Source organism: Cryptomeria japonica, chromosome 3, assembly GCF_030272615.1.
Source record: "Cryptomeria japonica chromosome 3, Sugi_1.0, whole genome shotgun sequence".
NCBI lineage: Eukaryota > Viridiplantae > Streptophyta > Pinopsida > Cupressales > Cupressaceae > Cryptomeria > Cryptomeria japonica.
In genome coordinates this window covers 336503284-336524920 of record NC_081407.1, presented here as the reverse complement: position 1 = coordinate 336524920, position 21637 = coordinate 336503284, and the positions used below count along the sequence as shown (strand labels likewise).

Here is a 21637-nt window from a genome sequence, read left to right as displayed (position 1 = left end):
TTCTATTTATTTGATTAAAAATCCATTAGCCATCAATTAATTAAATTAATATTTAATTAATTCATCTTCAAACATTCTTCTATTAATTAAATAAATTATTCAATTTATTTTAATTAATTCATTAAACCAAATTCACAAATCAATTAAATGAATAAATCATATTTATTCAATTTAAAATCCCTCTTTTCCTCTTTTAAATAAATAATTAAAAACATTTATTAAAATCATTCACCCCCCCACTTGCATTTTCCTACGAATGCAAGTTGCAACCACAAGTTGAAATAAATTAATTTATTTTAAATTAAATCCTATTTTCCCTCACACACAAAATCCACTTGCAATCCTAACCCCCTTCTAGATTTTCTAACCCCTTCATAATTAGCCTAATCCATTCCCTAAATATTGTCACATTCCTAAGCAACATGAAGTCCCTTCTCAAAGACTCCAAAGTCTTTGAAAAGCAATTAATGCTTTGTGTGTTCAACAATTTAACCTCTAAAGTCTTCCAAACCACTAATAGCTCTTACATGACCATTTATTGTTAAATCCACTTGCACCTATGGTTAGGGACTTTGACCCCTAACTCACCCCTCATGTAATCCATTTGTCTATGCAAGCATTTATTGCTTTGACCATGGTTATCCCTTTAACCTTTGCACAAGAATGTATCCATTGGATAAAAGCATTATCCTTTGGATAATAAATTTATTCACCCAACCAAACCTTAACCTTAACTCCCAAGTTAACCCTCAGGTCCTGTCGAGCATTTAATGCTTCTTCCCTCTCCTCTCAACCTATCTCATGTTGACACTTGTCATCCTGGGATTGGGTTGAAAGCACTCACATGGATTGAATATCACTCAATCCTGACCCTTGTTGAGATTACTCAACTTCAACCATCCATTGCTCCATTTTACCTATAAATAGATCTCATTTCTTCATAATCTAGATCCTGAAAACTTGTATGCATTTACATTATAGCCATTTTTAGAGAGCATTACATAATCAATCATATTCACTCTTTTGTTTTAAAATCAACACTAGCTAATTAGATAATCTCTTATTTTAGCTCTTATTGACATTTGCATAACATTTTAGACTAATCATCATTTTAATCTTGAATCTTCATAAGGCATCCATAGTGCAAAAAGCTGCAAAGAGCTGCACTAATTTGGAACTTGAAGAGGAGAGGAACAAGGGAGAAGGAGATAAGAGTATGGTAGAAGGCATTTGGAGATGCCTTGTTGTATTTGCTTCCATAGTTAAATATTTTATCATATTTTTAGTGTCTCTTTTGGTATGCTTGCTTAGACTAGGTTTTTTTGGTTGATTAACACTAACGTTTGTCTTTGTTTCTTGTGTTTTTGTGTGTTATACCACCACAGGTTTTAGTCTAACATTGTTTATTTTGCAGAGCATCATTTGGTGAACCTGACGTGAATCCAACAACAAAATTTTTTTTTAGACAACTAACTTTTTGACTGTTTAGCTTGACACACAGGTCGCGCTTCAGTGCTTTTGTTCGTGCTTTAGCACTATTGTTATTTAGTATTCTAGCGCTTTTGTTTCTACAATAGCACTATTGTCAAAAAATTTAGCGCTTGTTTCTATTGTCTAGCACATTTCTCTTTTTATTAGCGCTTTTGTTTCTATATTAGCGCTTTTGTCCTTCGGTCTAAATACCTTGATTTAGCGCTTTTGTCCATACTTTCACGCATTTGTGTTAAGTAGTGTCATTCTCTATGAAGTGTACCTGTACCTGCAACCACAATGCACTCAATCAATCATTACAAGCATGGTTAGTAAATTGAAGCAATGAAAGACAAAACCATATCTAATCGACTTATTGCCTCCTAGTAAATGCGAGTATGAAAAATGCTCTCAGATCTGATTAGGCAAATTCCAGTGACTTGACTACATCTAGATGGAGGATTTGAATGATTAAGATGCATGATCTAGCAAGAATAGCATGATTAAGCTATATGAATGATTGATTATCCTAGCATGATTAAGCTAAGATTTAAGCTAAAATGAACATGATAACATTGTTAGAAATGATAAACTATAAGCTTGATGCCTATAATAACAATGCAAAAGATCAAATCAAACTGGGACAATCAAAATGATATGAATTTGGGACCCTTTGTGCTCCAAAATGGGGTCTATATATATGATTTCCAAGGTTTGGAGTGAGGTGGAAAGATTCAATGATCAAGATTGATCTGAAGATATCAATGGTTAAATTGGAGGAGGTTGGCAAAGGAGGTTGGATTAAAGGGACACTTAGTGACAAGTGTCACAAAGGTTCTAGAAGATGTTAGATGGAAGGGGACATGGGGGTAGGTAGAATGGGTTAGGTGGTTAAATGTTAGGAGAATTTGAATTTATAAATTCATTTAAGGGTCAGTGCAAGAAGATGAGTCCACTTTTTGGCCAAAAAGTGGAAGTGTTTTCCCTGTTTTTCAGATTTTGTCTCACTTGAGCTTAAATTTTGAAACACTTAGAGATTGAATCTTGAAAAAAGTCAGTAATATAAAAGATAGCTCTCTGAGTGTACTTTTCAAATATGTAATTTATTTTAATACCCACATAATAAAAAATAACTTTTTGAATGAAGTTCTAAAAACTATGTTTTAAAAATGCCTGTTTCAGGACCATACCATGCATGTGTACGACCCACACTTTTTGACACAATTAAAATTATTTTCTCAAACCGTTTTGGGAAATGGTTTGTAACACACTGAAGATTGATGAGCATATTTTTCTGTATTTTTTTTTCAAATATTTTTTTTTTAATTAATTTTTTAATGACCGTAATTATCTTTTTAAAAATTTGACGTGTACGACCCACATAATTTGACGTAAACTTAGTATTTTTTGAATTTTTTTTTTTTTAAATTGAAAAGAATTTTGTGTAGATTGATGACATATAATTTTTTTTTCAAAATTCATTAAAATAAATAAGTTATTAAATTAAGAAAATTAGTTAATATTTCAAATTTATGACCCTGATTTAGTATAAATTAAATGAAAAATATTTAAAATAATCAATTTTTAAATTAATTTACATATTTAGAATCTAGACAGTATAATCTGAAATGGGTTTCAATTTCGTATAAAAATTCTTTGATTAAAGGCACGTAAACTATTTCATTTCATCATATTTGTGCTTTCATTCATGGAGCTTTGAATTTGCAGGTTCATGTCTCAGGTGTGGCCATCCCAGGCCTATCCCGGGCCTAATCCTGAGGCAAGTGGCGGGTTGTGAATTCAAATTTTACATAACGGGGGCCCGTTTCATTTTCTGCCCGTTGGATTTAACAACGGGCCCCCGTTTTAATAACGGGCCCCCGTTATTTAAATAACGGGCCCCCGTTTTATAAACGGGGGCCCGTTGTTAAAATAACGGGGGCCCGTTATTAAAATAACCGTTGCTGTAAAAAAAAAAAAGATTGCATCGATTTACTACAATATCATTGAAATCCGTACTGACAAAGATTTTTTACATCATTTGGCAGTACTTTTTAATATTTTTTACGCGATTTTTTGAAGACAAGTTTGTAAAAATGGGTTCTAAGCAACGTCAAAAGAAAAAAAAGAAGACAATGACAGTGGACGAAATTCAAGCACAAAGAGAGAAGGAGGCAAAACGCCAAAGAGATCGAAGATCACAACAACGGCAATTGAATAACACTTTTGAAGCATCTAGTTCAGTGCCCGTTGTAGATGAGACCATTGAAGACATCATGATGGATGCAAAAAATATAGAACCACACACGGGTATGACTGTTGATGCAAATGTTGATGTGGATGTGAATCCTGGTATGTTTTTAAATCCTGATGACTATGATGCCAATCAAATTGCTGATTTAAATGAAGCTGGATATAAATTTCATACACCAATACGAAAAGAAATAAAAATTGAAAATATTACACCACCATCTCTAAAAGAAAATGAATGTAATTTGTTTACTATTGATAGCAATGTGCTAGATAATCTTAATGGGTTAGTTTCTTGGAGACAAATCAGAACACATGCAAACAGATTATATAAACAATTTTTCTATAATAAAAAGTTAGGATTCCAATGTCAATTAATGCTACAATTAATAAAAATGTTAAAAATGCGTAAAGTCATGAAAAAAATAGGTATTTATGCAAAACCAAAAAGAAAAGATGAATCATATAAGCAAGTTGTATCTACTGTTGCTAGTGCCATCGATTCTATAGGAAAAACAAGTCGATCTAAAGATAAGAATGCAGCACGTAGAGTTATAACGACTGCTATAGTTGACAAAATTATTGTTAATAAAAGAATGTTAAGTGATATAAGTGGCTATTTGAACTTACATCGTAGAACCTTGTCAAGAGCGGCCAAAAGAAGAGACACAATTGAAATTGATCCACTAAACCATTGTTAGAGTTTTAGTGGTAGACTTCAAAGGTCAGACATGAAATTAAATGATGAAACTAAACAATTAATTACAAAATTTTGGCATGATAACACTAGAGTTTTATCAAATGTTAGAGATGTTTTAAAGTTAAGGGTGGGATCAAAAATTCGTGATCCTCATCCAAAACATCTTCTTGACATGACTCAAACTGAATTCTTTAAAAAATTTAGTGATGAATCTGTGTTAATGAATTTACGAATTAGTCAAAGATCATTTGAAAAATGCAAACCCTGGTATGTTAAAATCAATAAACAAAGAATATCTTGTTGTTGTAAAACTCATGTCCAGTTTCGTTACTATTATGATGTTTTTCGATATATTCGTTGTATGTTGCATGGTAATGATCTTGTGCAGGATTGTGGTGTTTATGTTCCACCTGAAACTATAAAAGATTTTATTGGAAGTTTATTTTGTAAACCACCTAATGAACAATTATTTCTTTCCAGTTCATGCATTTATGGTCTTTGCAATTTATGTGGGAACTATTCTTCGATAGGTGAATGTTTGCATGAACATGTTTCATCTGAGTTTGGACAAAAAATGGTTGATGTTAGGAGATTTAAAAATATAGAATACCCTCTAAAGGATGGAAAGATGGGGAAACGTTTAGAATTGATTACAGAACAGAATAGTGTGAATGCATTTATTAGTGAGTTTAAAACTCATATTGTTCCAAAATATGTGAAACATTCCCAACATGCCCGATGGCTTGATGGACAGTTTCGCATATGCAAGAACACATTTCCAATTGGAACAATAGTATCAGTTGTGGATTTTGCAGAAAATTATACTCTAAAACCACAAGAGGAAACTCAATCACAATACTACAACTCAGTGCAAGTGGCCATATTTGTGCACATTATATATAGACATGACCATGACAGTACAGAAGATAACAGAAAATTTTTGAGGGAGTATCATTTCTATGTTAGTGATAATCGATTACACTCTTCAGAGTTTGTCCAACATTGTTTCGAGGTATTTTATGATAATCTTAAGGAAAGAGAAATTGACATGAAACAACATATGATATGGTCAGATAACTGCACTGGACAATTCAAAAATGCAAGAATGTTTTATTGGCTATGCAAAGTTCACAAGATAACCAATGTCCAACATTTATGGAGTTTTTTTGAAGCGGGACATGGTAAGGGGGAACACGATGGAGCCGGTGCCTGTATAAAAAGAGCTCTTGCTAGAGAACAATTGAAATTCGAGGATGCAGTGAAATTTAGAGATGCTCGTGCAGTTGTAGATTGGTGCAATTCAAAGTTGTCAAAAGGATCAACTGAAAACTCTGCAATTCGACGTTTCTTCTGGTTGATAGAGGAAGATAGTATTCCTATTTGGCATGATTGTAATACCATCATTGGATCAGCTAAATGGCATTCGTTTAAGAGTTCTAATTCAAACACATGGACTATATTCACAAGGCAACTTGCTTGCTTTTGTCAGTTTTGTGTTTCCGGAGATTGGGAATTTTGTGAGAATAAAGAATGGGTTGAAGAATGGCAACAAAGATCATTGACACCCATAGATGCAAATGATCCGCATGAAAGAACTAATGAAGATATGGATCAAATGTTTGCATCAAATGACTATGATCGCATTTCAGATCTTATACAACAAGGTAAAATTATTTTTGAAATTTGTTTTGATTTATTAAATAGTACATAAATTTATGAAATCTTACAGTGTATATTTTTGTTTTTATTTCTCATTAAATATTAAAATAAAATTGTTTTGTGCACAGGACATGTCTATGCTGTTGTTGCACCAGAGGACAATGAAGAGGGGACAGAGTATTGGTTGGCTCGATGTGTAGAGCCAAAACATAAGCTAACTACTCCTCGAGTAGATGATGATGGTTATGACTATCCAACAGGATCTGTGGTTGTTGTTGGCACTTGGCTATGCAAATATCTAACAAGAAAGAATGGATTGCCCGCATTTGAAGATTATGAATTAGAGAAAAAGATTATACATTACTCACATTTGGTAGTGGCAACTAATATAAAATTGGATAGATATCGTGGCAGGCTTGCTAATAAACAATTATGGACTCTCTCTATGGAAGAGCACGAGACAATTATAGATGCTTTGCAAAAGAGAGAGGATGCAGATGGTATAATAGAATGAATATCAAGTAAGTTATAATTTGAACCCTTAATCCACCTCCCTTTTAAAAGTCGCGATGCATATTATATATAGTATTTTAAATCATGAATCATAATTACAAAATCTAATCTACTAAAATTTTGTTTCAGGTCTACCACAAGTAGAAGGCATCAATGAAAACAAAGTTATTTGTGCATACTTTATGTTTCATTTTGAATAATTACAAGTAAGTTAAATTTTTGTACCCTTAAGGCAAATCCATTTGTATTTTAAATTCAATGTATTCTGATTATAAAAACTAATCATATGTATTTACTTTTTCTAGGTCTCTCAGAGTAGACTTGGCCTCAATGACTACTATATTGTTTGTGCATACTTTATGTTGTATTTTAAATTCAATGCATCCTGATTATAAAAACTAATCATATGTATTTTTTTTTCTAGGTCTCTCAGAGTAGACTTGCCCTCAATGACTACTATTGTTTGTGCATACTTTATGTTGTATTTTGAGAGATATAAATCCTTATTATTATAATTTAAATAGACTGTTTATTTTATTTTAGATATGTCTTCTTGATTACATTTTGTGTACAATATACATAAATGAGAGACTACTGGTCAAATTTATGAATGAGATAATTATGTTTTAATCAAGTTCTATTCATTATATTTGTTAAATGATACTTTTTGATTTAGAATATGTTATAATTATAAGATATGTTTCGATACTTAGTTCATGATGTATGCACATGTAGTTTATCTAATCACAAGAACTATTTAAATAAAATTCCAAAAATAAAATTACAAGTCCACATAATGCCTATAAAGTTGTTTAAGCACAACTTCCATAAATAAAATTTCAAGTCCACATAATATATAAAGTATGCGCAAAATTTCAAGTCCACATAATTTCAAGTCAATATATATGATCTAATGTGCACATAATTTCAAGTCCACATAATATCTAATGCGCACAATACACATAAAGTATGCACATAATATATATGATCTAATCCTATTATGAAACTATCCATATATATAAAGTATGTGTGTGCACGTGTAAACAAATATGTAAAGCCCGTAAAATAGTACATATCAGAGCCAAATAAATAGTAAAATTTCAAGTCCACATAATCCATATATATGTCTAGATGGTAACATGATGTTCACTCCACATAATATCTAATGTGCACAAAATATATAAAGTATGCACAAAATATATATGATCTAATCCTATTATGAAACTATCCATATATATAAAGTATGTGCACGTGTAAACAAATGTGTAAAGTCCATAAAAAAGTACATATCAAAGCCAAATAAATAGTAAAATCTAAGTGCTATCATCAATAACATCTCATGGTCTCTTGTCCCCAGGACGTGGTCCAGATCCACCTGTCTCATGCTGTACAATAAAAAAATAATATTAAAATATTACTTGAAATTAACTATTAAAAGAATCATTTATCAAATATAGTAGAATTCGTAAATTAAGTTACAAACTTACCATATGCTCATCAGATCCTGTAGCAGTATCTCTCTTGTCCCCAGGACGTGGTCCAGATCCACCTGTCTCATGCTGTGCAATAAAAAAATAATATTAAAATATTACTTGAAATTAACTATTAAAAGAATCATTTATCAAATATAGTAGAATTCGTAAATTAAGTTACAAACTTACCATATGCTCATCAGATCCTATAGCAGTATCTCTCTTGTCCCCGGGACGTGGTCCAGATCCACCTGTCTCATGCTGTACAATAAAAACATAATATTAAAATATTACTTGAAATTAACTATTAAAAGAATCATTTATCAAATATAGTAGAATTCATAAATTAAGTTACAAACTTACCATATGCTCATCAGATCCTGTAGCAGTATCTCCTCTAGCAGTATCTTGTGCAGTATCAACACCAAATGCAATGCTAGCTAACTCCTGTACAAGGTCAAATTCAAAGTGTCCAATTAAATCTTAAATTAAGAGTCAAAATAAGATCAAATTAAGTATTACATATTAATACCTCAAAGGATGTCGATGTGCGTTCAAATTGGCTCTGATCAAAATTATGAGGATAACCTATCCTAATGGTAGTGTCCACCTGCATACATGCATTTAATGAAATCATATTTAGTGAACATATATATGTGTACTAAATAATTTCAAGTAAAGTTACAATATTGTAAGAGTTCATATTTAAGTTAAGAATTATAAGATACATACCATAGATGGTGTCACAATAGTCAGACCCTCTTCTTGATGTGATGTAGAGGGTCCCTCATGACCTGAATCCTGGAGAAAGAAGCATTCAATGTATCAACATGAAAATTTATATAATATACGACGATAGCATATTAACTTAAAAAGATCTAGTACAATGTCTAGATATAAATTTATACTATACCCCATAAGGTGTGTCGAGTTGTCTTCCAGTAGATGCAATATTAACTCTAATATTAGGCGTAGTCCTTATCTACATAAACAAAATTTATTTAATGAAGTATTAGATTGTATAAAAAAAGAGATGCACTTAGTTTATACCTATATTTAATAAAGTACATAAAAACATTGACATGTACATGTATATTATATATATCTATACCTGGTCAAGATGAACATCCGAGCAAAGAAAATCCATATAAGATGTCATCATACTATCATCTACTGCATCATGCTCATCTGGAACTGAAGTAGATCCTGCAGCAGTAGTAGGACCTACACACGTCTCATGACAACTCGAACACATATGTGGCATCCATCGAGGAGCAGATGCCATGTGAGCAGCTTGCTCACTCAGGTTCCCTGTGAGGGAAGTCAAAGCATCTAATGTCGAAATGAATGATGTATTTTGGACATCTGCAGGAATCGATGGAGCAACAAGTGGAACTATGGGTGGATCCGGTAGGGGATTATTACTCCGTGCCCCTAATCTATGCTGTGGCATTCCACGACCAACACCCTGGAATGACTTAATATCAGAATAATTTGGTTTTTGGTTCATTACAAACTCACAGTATAATTTCTTCAAAAAATAAAAAGGGACCTCATAATTACGATGTGGTGGATAATCAAAAACCATCCACCATCTATCCCAAAAGTATCTAGCCATTTCTAGATGCACACACCACCTAATTGAAATTCTTTTCTGGTTAGGTTGCATTGGTTCTCTTGTTTTTGGGTTGGTAAAATATGGACATAAATGAGCTTTGGTTATTTTCAAATCTGTGATTTGTCTATAAGTTAAACCATCGGCATAAAAATCATGCAACTCTTGTCGTCGTCTATGAAATTGATCTAATTGAGAATCAACAGATCTAACTGACTCGACAACAGTTTGCATTGATTTTGCAAACTCTACAAGATGGGGTGGCGTGACTTGCTCATTTTGGATAGCAGCAATGTTTTGTTCAATCACTTGTAGGTTTTCATTAATTCGTTCTCTTAAACGAATTTCATCCAATCTAGGGGGTTGTGGTGGTGGTGGTGGTGGTGGTGGTGGTGGAGGAGGAGGAGGAGGAGGAGGAGGAGGAGGGGGTTGTGGTGGGGGATTTTCACCTAATAGTTCATCTATGTCAAAAACATCCATGATGGAAAAGAACTCCTGCATATATAAAGATATACATGAATTATATACAACTCTATGTCAAAGAAGAATCTATTTTACTAAATTAAAAAAAACATTTATAAATAGTAACATTTCTATGTTGTTGAATGAGATACACATGAAATATATAATATAATATTGAACTTAAAAAAATATACATGTACATACTATTGAATCTTGAAATATAAAATTTGCGCATAAAACTTAATAAAAACTTTCAATGAAACATCATAAATCTATTAGAATTCAATTACGTAGTTTTGAGATAATTGTCATCAATTCATATTACATTGATTAGTCTTCAAACAATCTTAAAAAAAAACTAATCTCCCATGACTATAAATGACATACTTAAAACATATTATATTCTAAGTGGTTGTCATGTAAAGACAAAACATCAAAACTTTTGAAGAGTTAAGCATATTTCACCATTAAATTTCTCCCATAATCAAATCTACACAAGATTATAATTTACAAAAGGTCTTCAAAAAATATTATTTCCTATAAATCATTTATTATAAAACTCCGCAATCATTTGTTTTCATATATAATCTTTCTATAAAATTTAAGATATCAATCCATACACAAATTCTCTTACAAAGTTGAATAAGAAATGAAGGATAGAGGATTAAATACTAAGATTGTTTTGAGAGATCAATGGAGTAGATTGATTGAAAGGATTGTGTGCATTAGAAGCTTCCAAGTGGCAACTTAAATGTTTGGTGCACATGAGGAGTTCATGATCCAAGAAAGTTTTGAGGAAAAGGTCTTCTTAGGGGCGTATACACCAAGATGTTGTAAAAAAAGGTAGCCAAACGACCAAAAAAAGATAAACACGAGTGCGTTATTGGGAAATTCATTTAACGCATTTGAGGTCTTTTTTGTAGTGTTTTTTTCTTACACTATACTAGGCTTGTTTACACTATCGTAGGTTCATTAGGACTATCCTAGGTTCATTAGGATTGTCCCAAGTTCATTATTGCTTTCTTAGGCTCATTAGGACTTTCTTAGGTTCATTAAGACTGCCCTACATTCATTAGGATCATTTGAGGCTCATTGGGACTTTCAAAGAAATGTTGCTCTCTCATTAGGCAAGGAGGATATAGACCCTTTAGGTTCTCTCATGTTTTATAGACATTTGATAGGTTTTAAATTCGAAATATTCATTAATGGAGTTAGTCTAGTGTTTCTTGGTTAGTGAGGAGGATCAGTAGATGTACATCATTAAAGTTTACATAAGGGTTGCATTCAAGTCTTGAAATATTCCATCTCTTGTTCAAATATATGTAAGAAGGGGAGAACATTGGATATATTACATCATTAGATAGTGGATATAACCATTGAGTTTTAAAATTAATTAGCCTCAATAAAAAAATCTCAATTTCTATATATTTCATAAATGCATAATTAGATAAATTGTTACTTATAAATAAATCAATATGCATTTCTTTCAAAGAAACAAGAAACATACAAATAATAATAAGTTGTGATCTATATATCTAAATATGAAAATAATTCCATTAAAACTTTTACCTAGGTTAAGCATAAAAGTGATAATAAAACATAATCACCATGTTTTATTTCAACCTTAAAAGTAAAAGAACTCTACATATCCTGAAATTAGGACTTAATCACATCAAATAATTCTAATATAACTCAAAATACTCCTTCAACATATAAGATGATCTATGCTAGATGGCCATGTCTTACTTTCATTCCATTTATGGATTTCTTACATAGTAATACAAAAAATAACTTTCATCGAAATTAAGCATCTTTAACCATGAGATTATATATATCCTCAATTGTATATTCAAAATACTTCTTGGGAATTATATTTTTCAAATCTTTCAGATGTATATATAATTAGCACCCCATTTAGAAAACTCATTATCAATCAACATTATAAATCAAGAATATTTTTTATTTTGTATTAATGAATTATATATTTGGCATATTAGCTTCCTTTATGAACCTATGTAAACCAAACTCCAATTTTAGTAACTTATCTAGTTTTGCTCTAAAATTGTGTCCATAATTGATCCTTTTATACCATCACATGACATAATAGGACCTTTATGCCATGACATGGCATAAACCTAAGCCTAAACTTTCATATCTAAAATTTGAAAAACTTAATGTTAATTACTTTTAAGGTTATACTATTTTAGTGGTAACTTTTGTATTGCCTAATGAGGATTAAGAACAATTTAGGTACATATGTTCGGTTTTATGTCAATTTCATTTTCGAACATTTTTGTTTTTGTTTCCATTTCATTTTTGGTTTTTTGTTTGTGTCGATTTCATTTTCGAACGTTTTTGTTTTTGTTTCCATTTCATTTTCGGTTTTTTGTTTGTGTTGATTTCATTTTCGAACGTTTTTGTTTTTGTTCCCATTTCATTTTTGGTTTTTTGTTTGTGTCGATTTCATTTTGTTAATTATCTAGGTTTGGTTTTGGTTTCTAAATTTGTTGATTACGGTTTAGGGTTAACTGTTCAAAAATATTTTACATCAAAATCAAGAATTTACAAATATAAAAAATAATTTATTTATATGCTACTATTAAAAAAAACTAAAATAATAAAAAAGAAACTAAATAATACACCAAAAAAAGAGAAAAATATACAAGAAAATTATGAACTATGAAAATAGGTGACAGAATGTGCACCTGGGATAGTGGTGGAGGTTTGAAGTGGAAACCACAGCATGGGGGCCCGTTTTCGATATCTTCTTGTGCAACAGTAAAATGAAAAATTATCCAAAAAAAAGGGTAAAAATAGCTTTTCAAAACGGGCTCCCGTTTTTTAAAAACGGGCCCCCGTTTTGTTTAAAAACGGGGGCCCGTTTTGTTTACAAACGGGGGCCCGTTTATTAAAAGACGGGGGCCCATTTTATCTGGCTTCGGCACCCCGTGACCTTTCGGCTCGGGAGCCCGAACCATTAACGGGCCCCTGTTTTTTATAACGGGCCCCCGTTTTTTAAAAACGGGGGCCCGTTTTGCGGAGCGCATTTTCCAACGCGCAGACTTCCGCGAATTTGTGACTCATTAGCTTGCACATACCCTTAATAGGAAAATGGCTAATTAATCTCAACAACTCATTGATTTGATTTGTTTTAATTAATTAGGGATTTAGAAGAATGATTTTTGATGGGGGAAATTAATTAATTTGAATTAATTAATCAAGGAGGATTATTGAGATGAACCTATTTAGTAAATCCTTAGATTTATTGATAAGTAGATGAAAGTGGAGGATTTAATCAAATTGTTGATGAATACAATTAAATTGGGGAGGGAGATTTTTCAAATAATTGTTTATATAATTAATTATCTTTAGACCATTTTTAGGTGTGTACAAGTAGCGCTTATGTTTCTACATAGAGTAGCGCTATTGTAATAGAATGTTGTAAAAAAGGCCTTGTAATCGATAAATCTATTTTTTTAGGCTTGTGGAAGCCCACCAAATAGGCGGATTTTACTAGCTGTTTTTCTCTATTGTGCAGGTTTAAATTAGACTAAAGAGTAGATTTATTTGTTTTACTAACTTTCCTTTCAAAGTTGGTCTTAAAATGAATTCACTTTTTATTTTTGTTTAAAACTAAACTTCACACTTCATTTTGGGATCTAAAATTAACTCACACTTTTCAGATTGGGTTTAAAAATGAACTTCATTTGTCCAAGTTAAAGAAAACAACAAATTCAAAATCCCACAAATTTGCTTTCATTGCAAGTTAGGATGGTGCTTAAAACAAGACAAACAAATCTCATTTTATTGCATCAAACTTAAGGAAAAATCACAATCAACACTTAAATTTTTGTGCAAGTAAAAAGAACCATCCACTTGTCAAGGTTTTCATGTTACAAAGCGATTTAATTCAAAGTATATGTGTTTTAAATTCAGTTGACCAAGATTTCCATTTCCTAGTTTACTTATCATTTTTCCTTTGAAGTTAAAAAGAACACCATGCTTGTTGGAGCAACATCTCCAAATAGTTAGATCACCATTGCAATGCTTAATTAAAAATAACAAGTGTATTTTGAGTTTGGCACACTTGTGCAAAAGAGTTTGTCGAGTGGTCCTACTTCTAACACACACTATCCTCTCCCTTGGCTTTCGTGGTCCTAGGTGCAAGAGAAAAGTGTTAGTAACACTCAAGTTTTATCTTTTTAAGAGAGGTATGCCAAGAGATCAATCACTCTTGGGAATGACCTCGCACGGTAAATCCTTTGAGCTACTATAGAAGTCAGGTGTGAGTGAAAGTTGTAGCCTTGGGTATAGTTGTTCGTATAGTGTAACTTGCTGAAAGGACAAATGGGCCCCACCACAAGTTACAAGGCTCTTAAGTGAGTCACTACAGAATGAACTTATGACTAAAGAAATCAAAAATTATTAAACACCTTTAAGTAGTAGCCCACCTATTCTATTGATTGAGGATATTTGTGAAAAGGTCAGTGTAAGAGCATAGATGGTTTTTCTCCCAAGATACTCACCATACATATTTCCTTGAGTAGAAACATAGCTTTTTGAAAGGTTACTTGTAGCCCGATAAAAGTGGTGACTCCCCCATCATAGGGATCATCTATTTGTAATGCTCGTGCAAGACTTAGTATATCACATCCTTACCTTCCATGATGGGATTCATAAGGTATGTAGTTCCAAAGTTGAAGAAATATCAAGATGTGGGCTGAAATTATCGCAACTGGCCATTTGACCTTAGGGATAAAGAGTGTTTGAAGTGTCTCCATTTTGTGTCAGACCAGTACAAATTGAGCCGACTTCAGGCTTTGGAAAACACCTAAATTACATTTCAGGAAAGCGTCATAAAAGTCCAAGGATTGGGTTGATATAAACCCACACTTACTTGTGCCTTTTGAGGAAACATTCTTGTGTTTGTGTGCTTGCTTTGTTTTCTTGTCAAAGAAGAAAATCAAAAATCAGTTCCAAAAACAAGTATTCATCTAACATAAACATTTTCAAAATACCAACAAAAGATCAAAAACAAAGAGCAACAGTATCAAACGATATGACCATTCTTCACATCTTAAGAAAGAAGAATCTTCATCAACATGTCAACTTGAAGAGAAGACCATTAAGCTCAAAGGCTTTAATCAAAAGGAGAAAATTCTTCTATCTTAATAGACAAATCTTTGTCTCTCATAGAGCCTTCTTACGTCACATGCATCTTTATCTTCAAGGGAAATCAAATGAGTTTGATCAAGAGTCATTAAACTGCAAAGCTTTTATGCAATATTGAGCTTTGAGTTATCACAAAAACAAAGGAGGCAAGATCAATCCTGACTTCTTTCCAGACATTTGCATCACATATAACATAGCTCGGGAAGAACCACCAACTCCTAAAAGAGAAGAGGAATAATTTGTTCCTTATATAACACGAATTTTCTATTGAAGTTAAACATTTCATCCATCATCCCATTCACACATCATCAACCCATTTCAACTCTCAAAACATCAAGAGGTTTTTGTCTCAAGTTCTCTTTCGATATTGCTTGAATCAAACACAAAACATCACTTTTAGATGGATGTCATATAATTTATTTTCAAAAAAACCTAAAAACAAAAAAATTATTAAAGTTTTACTAAACCTCACCATTTTACATTTAGGTACCACTTTTGATTAATAATGCAAAAATAGTAAAACTAATCATATCACTATGAAATTTATATTTTTTAAATTAGGACAGTGAGAACTCTAATGGGTTTTTGTTTCATCAAAAAATACAATCAAGAAGACCTTCAAAAAATTATGGCAAGGTACAAATCTGGTATTCCAGTGCCTTAGCCATTTTTTTGGAGGTCCAAGCATAGGTTTGGTCCCACCAAGCCTAACCTAAAGCCAAAACTGAGGCATAAGTGTGTTTCTCACTCCATCTTTTTATGAAACGGGTGCCCCTTATTTAAAATTCAAAAAATGGGCACTCGTTTTGAAATTTATAGCACTTTAAGAAATGTGTGCCCATTTTTAGAAAAGGGTACATGTTTTTAGAAACGAGTACCCATTTTTAGAAATGTGTGCCTGTTTCTAAAAATTGTGCACCCATTTCTCTACGATGGTTTGATCCTAAATGGGCACTTGTTTTTCAAAATGTGCACCTGTTTTATTTTTATGGATCGGGGCTCCGAAGCTAAATGGGTGCTCGTTTCTTAAAAAATGGGCACTCATTTCTAGCAGCAAACTTTTTTCCTCGCAAACTTCCGCGGAACTGGGACCCAACTTCTTGCACACACCCCAAGAGGGAGCTAAACTACCCTCTAACTTTGATGTTGCACAACTAAGACAAACATCAAAACACCAAAGTCCTAATGAGGATGAAAGCGGTCGCGATCACATCAGATACAACCTTCATCAAGGTAATCCCCCACCTCCTCCCCCTCCAAATGATATAGACATGTTGTGGCAACAAGTCAAGAATATCACCCACCAGCTTCATAGTGGTGTGAAAACTAACCATTTTTCACTTAATGATATTTTTCCCTATCCCTTTGATAGGAATCTTCATATGCCACCTTTTCCACGAGGGTTTGAAACACCCAAGTTCAAAAAAGTATAGAGGAAAAGGAGATCCTCGTTATCATGTTAGAGAATTCCATTCAGCATGCCTAGAAGTGGCATATGATGATACATACCTAATGCGACTCTTTCTCTAGAGTTTGGGAGGAACAACCACATCATGGTTTTCCTGACTACCAGGTGGCATTAGGACCTTTGAAGAACTAGTCTAGAAGTTCCTGGAACATTACTCACACAATATTGAATGGGATATCACAATGGTTGATCTATGTAACACTAAACAAAAACCAAGGTAGCTATTTTCGGTCTTTCTACAATGATGGCACCAAATATCTAGCAGATGTTCCCTTCAATTACCCGAACAAGAATTAGTGGAAATATTTATTTCCAACTTAAATGATGAAATGGAATTTCACCTAGACGTAAAAGACACAGATTCTTTCAATGATATGATCACCAAAGGTTTAAAGTGTGAGTGGGCTGTCATCAAAAGAGGGCTAATCAAAATATACAATGAGCCAAAAGATGGCCCTTGCCCATGCTTCAATAGTGACAAGCCTAACTTCTGGAACAAAAATAAAAATTTCGTCAATGATGGGGTTGTGGATGCTAGAACTGTCAAAAGTGCACAACTTGTGGTCCGATTTGCAGGATAGAACCCCCCACCCAAGAATAACAAAGTTTCTCTTCCCAATCAAGGATGCAACATACCTCAAGAGGAACCCAGACAGCGTCAACAAAATTTTAAACCAAAGCGAACATACACTCTCTTAGGGGAACCCATTGAAATAGTGTTATGCAAATTGGTTTCTCAAAATCTGGTGACCTTACCCAAAACATCAAATTACGAACCTCAAGTCAAACCTTCATGGTGGATGGATACTAAACATTGTGATTTCTATCAAGGAAAAGGACATAAGACAAGCAATTGTCACAGATTGAAAGATCTTATTGACCCAACCCAAAGACAACAAAGAATGATCATCTAATGTTCAAAAATCCACTTCCATCACAAGATCAAAGGGGTCCTTTCACTTCAGGGAGAAACACAAATACCACTGATTATACGAGAGCTGTGTATAATTACACTGTGAATCACCTATACGATGCCAGTGAACAGATTGCAACTATTACCATCAAAAATCCCAGTTCCAACTACAATGTTGTTATACATTGTGATAAGATTACCATAAAAGCAGCTCCACAAGGCACCACATCTATCCCAAAGCAGTATAACCTTGTGGACCAATTAGATAAAATGCTCACACTGATATCTATCTTAGATCTATTGCACCTATCTCCATTTCATAAAATGATCTTGGATCAAGCTCTCCAAGAGGCCTTAGTACCTGCAAATCTAAATATAGATCAGTTCCAAGCCATGGTTGGAAATCTAAGGTCATCACCTTGTCTCACTTTTTCCGAAAGTGACAACACATCCTTCCAACAACCTCATAACGCCTCACTCTACATTGAAGGGTTTATCAACCAATATAGGATCAAGCAAGTCTTGATCGACAATGGAGCAGGCCTGTATATCTATACACTACAATTGGTCATAGCATTGGGATATGCAATTGAATTAGTGGATCCCCGCAAGAAGATAACAATCAAAGCCGATGATGATGTAGAGTGTTCATCCAAAGGAGCAATGGTGCTACCAATCCGAGTGGGCCTAGTGGTAAAGCACATCATATGTCAAGTTTTGGACCTTCCTTTGCCATATAATTTGTTGTTAGAAAGACCTTGGATACACACCATGCAAGACTTTCCATCCACCTACCATCAATGTATCAAGTTCCCTCATAATGGTGTAGAAATTACAATCCTAGGAGATGTGAACCCCTTTGCATATTGTCACAATATAAATCATCAACCAAAGATTACCATTCCTAACAACAAGGAACCCATCTCATCCACCTCATATATAAGTCCAACCTCTCTTTCCAGTTCAAACACCACTATACCCAAGCAAGAGAAGCTCAAGATGAAAATAGTAGAGGAAGGTCCTGAAGAATACAATCTAAGCCAACTCTTTTGTGTTGGACAAATACCCACCTCTCCAAGAACTCATGGTAAACCTCAATGGTTACTTCAAACACCACTGGTCAAACCAGCATGCACTTTGATGCCTTTCATCCTTGGAAAGAGTCAAGAAGAAGAGACCAGAGATAAGGACTTAGCAGAATGGATCTACAAAGAACATCCCACAACCTAAGCTTCCCATAGATGAATATGGAAAGGGTCTTCTCATTATGCAAAGAATGGGTTATGATGGTCAAAGTGCTTCTGCAGTGAGAATAAACGTCTAAAGATAACACGGGACTAGGCTTTCAAAAGGAGATCTTGCCTAAGCTCTGATTCCAAGGGAAACCCAACAAACCTCTATATCAACCTACTACAAAGAGGCCACCTTTGATTATATCAACAACACCACATACCATCACAACTGCCCCACTAAGGCTAAAACTGCCACCAAGATCATCCCCAACACCCATCATTCCACCAATCAAACCAGCAACCCTATCAGCAGCAGCAATAGCATCAATAGCACCATTAGCAGCAACAAATGTATCAGGACCCATAGCAGTATCAACAACACCGACAATTTCGACAGAAGCAACAGAGTCAACAATGTTGATACTCCCCGTATTGGATTCACTCATCCCCATAATTCTTCCTATAGCACCGATCATTTCATCTACAATGGTACATAGCCAATCACACCTGCAGTGTTTAAAAAAAAAGATATCCTAGTATGGTATAGAAATCGGATACTGGAAAGTGAATCAGAGACCGACTCACATGAGTGGAAATTTGATTCAATACATCTAAATACTTCAGATGAGGAAGACGTGCCAACCCCTCCACCTCACAAAGACATCCTTGTTTATGGAGAAGCGCAGATTAAAACCTCTTGGGTTCCTGAACTAGAAACATCTTCCACAGACCTTACGTCACATCCTACACTTGATTCTAACAGGGAGAGTACCATCAATGACCTTCACCACAACATCTTGACCCTCACTAAAACATCTAATGAACTGAACCTAATCAATGAGGTAATGCCCATTATCCATCTTGAACTCATCCAATGGAACCAACCTAATCCCCCATGTCTTGACCACTTCCAAAACAATGAGGCGATCATTGACTTCTTGGAATTACGGGATAACATACCAAGTGGGGATCACAAAGATGGATTCACCATAAAACTTAATAGCATAGCATACTTTGGGGTGGATGCCAAACCTTTTAGCTGCAAAAATATAATAATAAAACATGGATCTTCCAACGAAAACCATATTGTGGCACTGTTTGATCCCACAAAAGTAAAAAGAAAGAGCATATCTAATGGTGAAAATCTCTCTGAGGCCCCTGAGGATGAAAGGTTTGACATTCTCCCCTCTAGTACATAGTAGGAACGATAAATAATTCTAATTGAGGAAACCAAAGAATACAACGTGGGGACTCCTGAAACTCCTCACCACATACATCAGGCATCTCTTTTGACTTTAGAGGAACAACCAAAGTTTGTCGAATTATTCAAAAAATGCTAGATCAACTTTGCATGGTCATATGCAGGCATGCCGAGTCTTGATCCTAATTTAGTCATGCATCACCTCACAGTAGCAGAAGGAGTTAAGTCTATCAAATAGAAGCTTTGCAAGATGCATCCCCAGATTGCAGTACTAGTCAAAGCAGAACTTGAGAAATTCGTGGATGTTGGTTTCATTAGACCAATTGATTATGCAGATTGGATCTCCAATATTGTTCCTATCGGCAAACCAAATGGGGGCATCTATATCTGTACTGACTTCAGAGATCTAAACAAGGCATGTCATAAATATGACTTCCCCCTACCAAACATAGATATCATAGTGGACCTAACAGTATGACATGCCATGCTTTCACTCATGGATGGCTTTTCAGGGTACAACCAGATAAAGATCGCACCAGAGGATCAACATAAGACGGCATTCACATGTCCATGGGGAACATACTACTGGAATGTAATGCCTTTTGGTCTCAAGAATGCAGGAGCAACCTATCAAAGGGCAATGACCACTATCTTCCATGATATGATGCATACCATAATGGAAGATTATGTTGATGACTTACTAGCAAAATCATTGACAAGAGAAGGACATCTGGAAATATTAGAGAAAATCTTTGATAGACTAGAACAATATCATGTTCGACTCAACCCAAAGAAATGTGTCTTTCAAGTAACCTTGGGAAGCTTCTAGGATATATTGTCTCAAGAAAAGGCATTGAGGTTGATCCTGCAAAGGTCAATGCAATCATGGGCATGCCACCACCAAAGAACATCAGTCAGCTAAGGACATTACAAGGGCAGCTACAATCCATCTGAAGATTCATTGCACAACTGGCAAATAATTGTCGCCCCTTTACACACCTACTACACAAGAACATCCGCTTTCAATGGGATGCCAGATGCCAACAAGCATTTTAGATGCTTAAGGACTATCTCATGATTACACCATTACCGATCCCACCAGATCCAAGTAGACCTCTATTGCTCTATATTTCAGCAACTACTATAGCATTAGGAGTGATATTGGCTCAACACAATGCAGAAGGAAAAGAGTGTGCTATATACTACATCTCTCGCACACTAGTTGGCTATGAACTCAATTACACACCTACTGAGCAAGCTTGCACAGCAGTAATCTTGGCGGCCACTTAATTGAGGCACTGTCTATTGACACATAAAGCACAACTCATCGCAAAGATTGATCCACTCAAATACTTACTCAGCAAAGCCGCATTGACTGGCCGCTTGGCCAAATGGGTGATGATTCTAAGTGAATTTGACATCGAGTATGTGGACTGTAAGGCTATCAAGGGCCAAGTTATTGCAGATTAGTTGGCTGATGCACCCCTCATAGGTGATCATCCTCTCATTT

The 21637-nt window shown here is 34.2% G+C and overlaps 1 long non-coding RNA gene across 1 annotated transcript; it reads right to left on the bottom strand.

The window, feature by feature from the left end:
• Positions 1-8079: 8079 nt before the first annotated feature.
• LOC131874524 (uncharacterized) lies at positions 8080-8508 on the bottom strand. Its single transcript, XR_009371887.1, has 3 exons — positions 8428-8508; positions 8254-8325; positions 8080-8141 (listed from the first exon to the last, which is right to left on the bottom strand). It is a non-coding gene; the product is annotated as an uncharacterized LOC131874524 (long non-coding RNA).
• Between the last annotated feature and the right edge of the window lie 13129 nt (positions 8509-21637).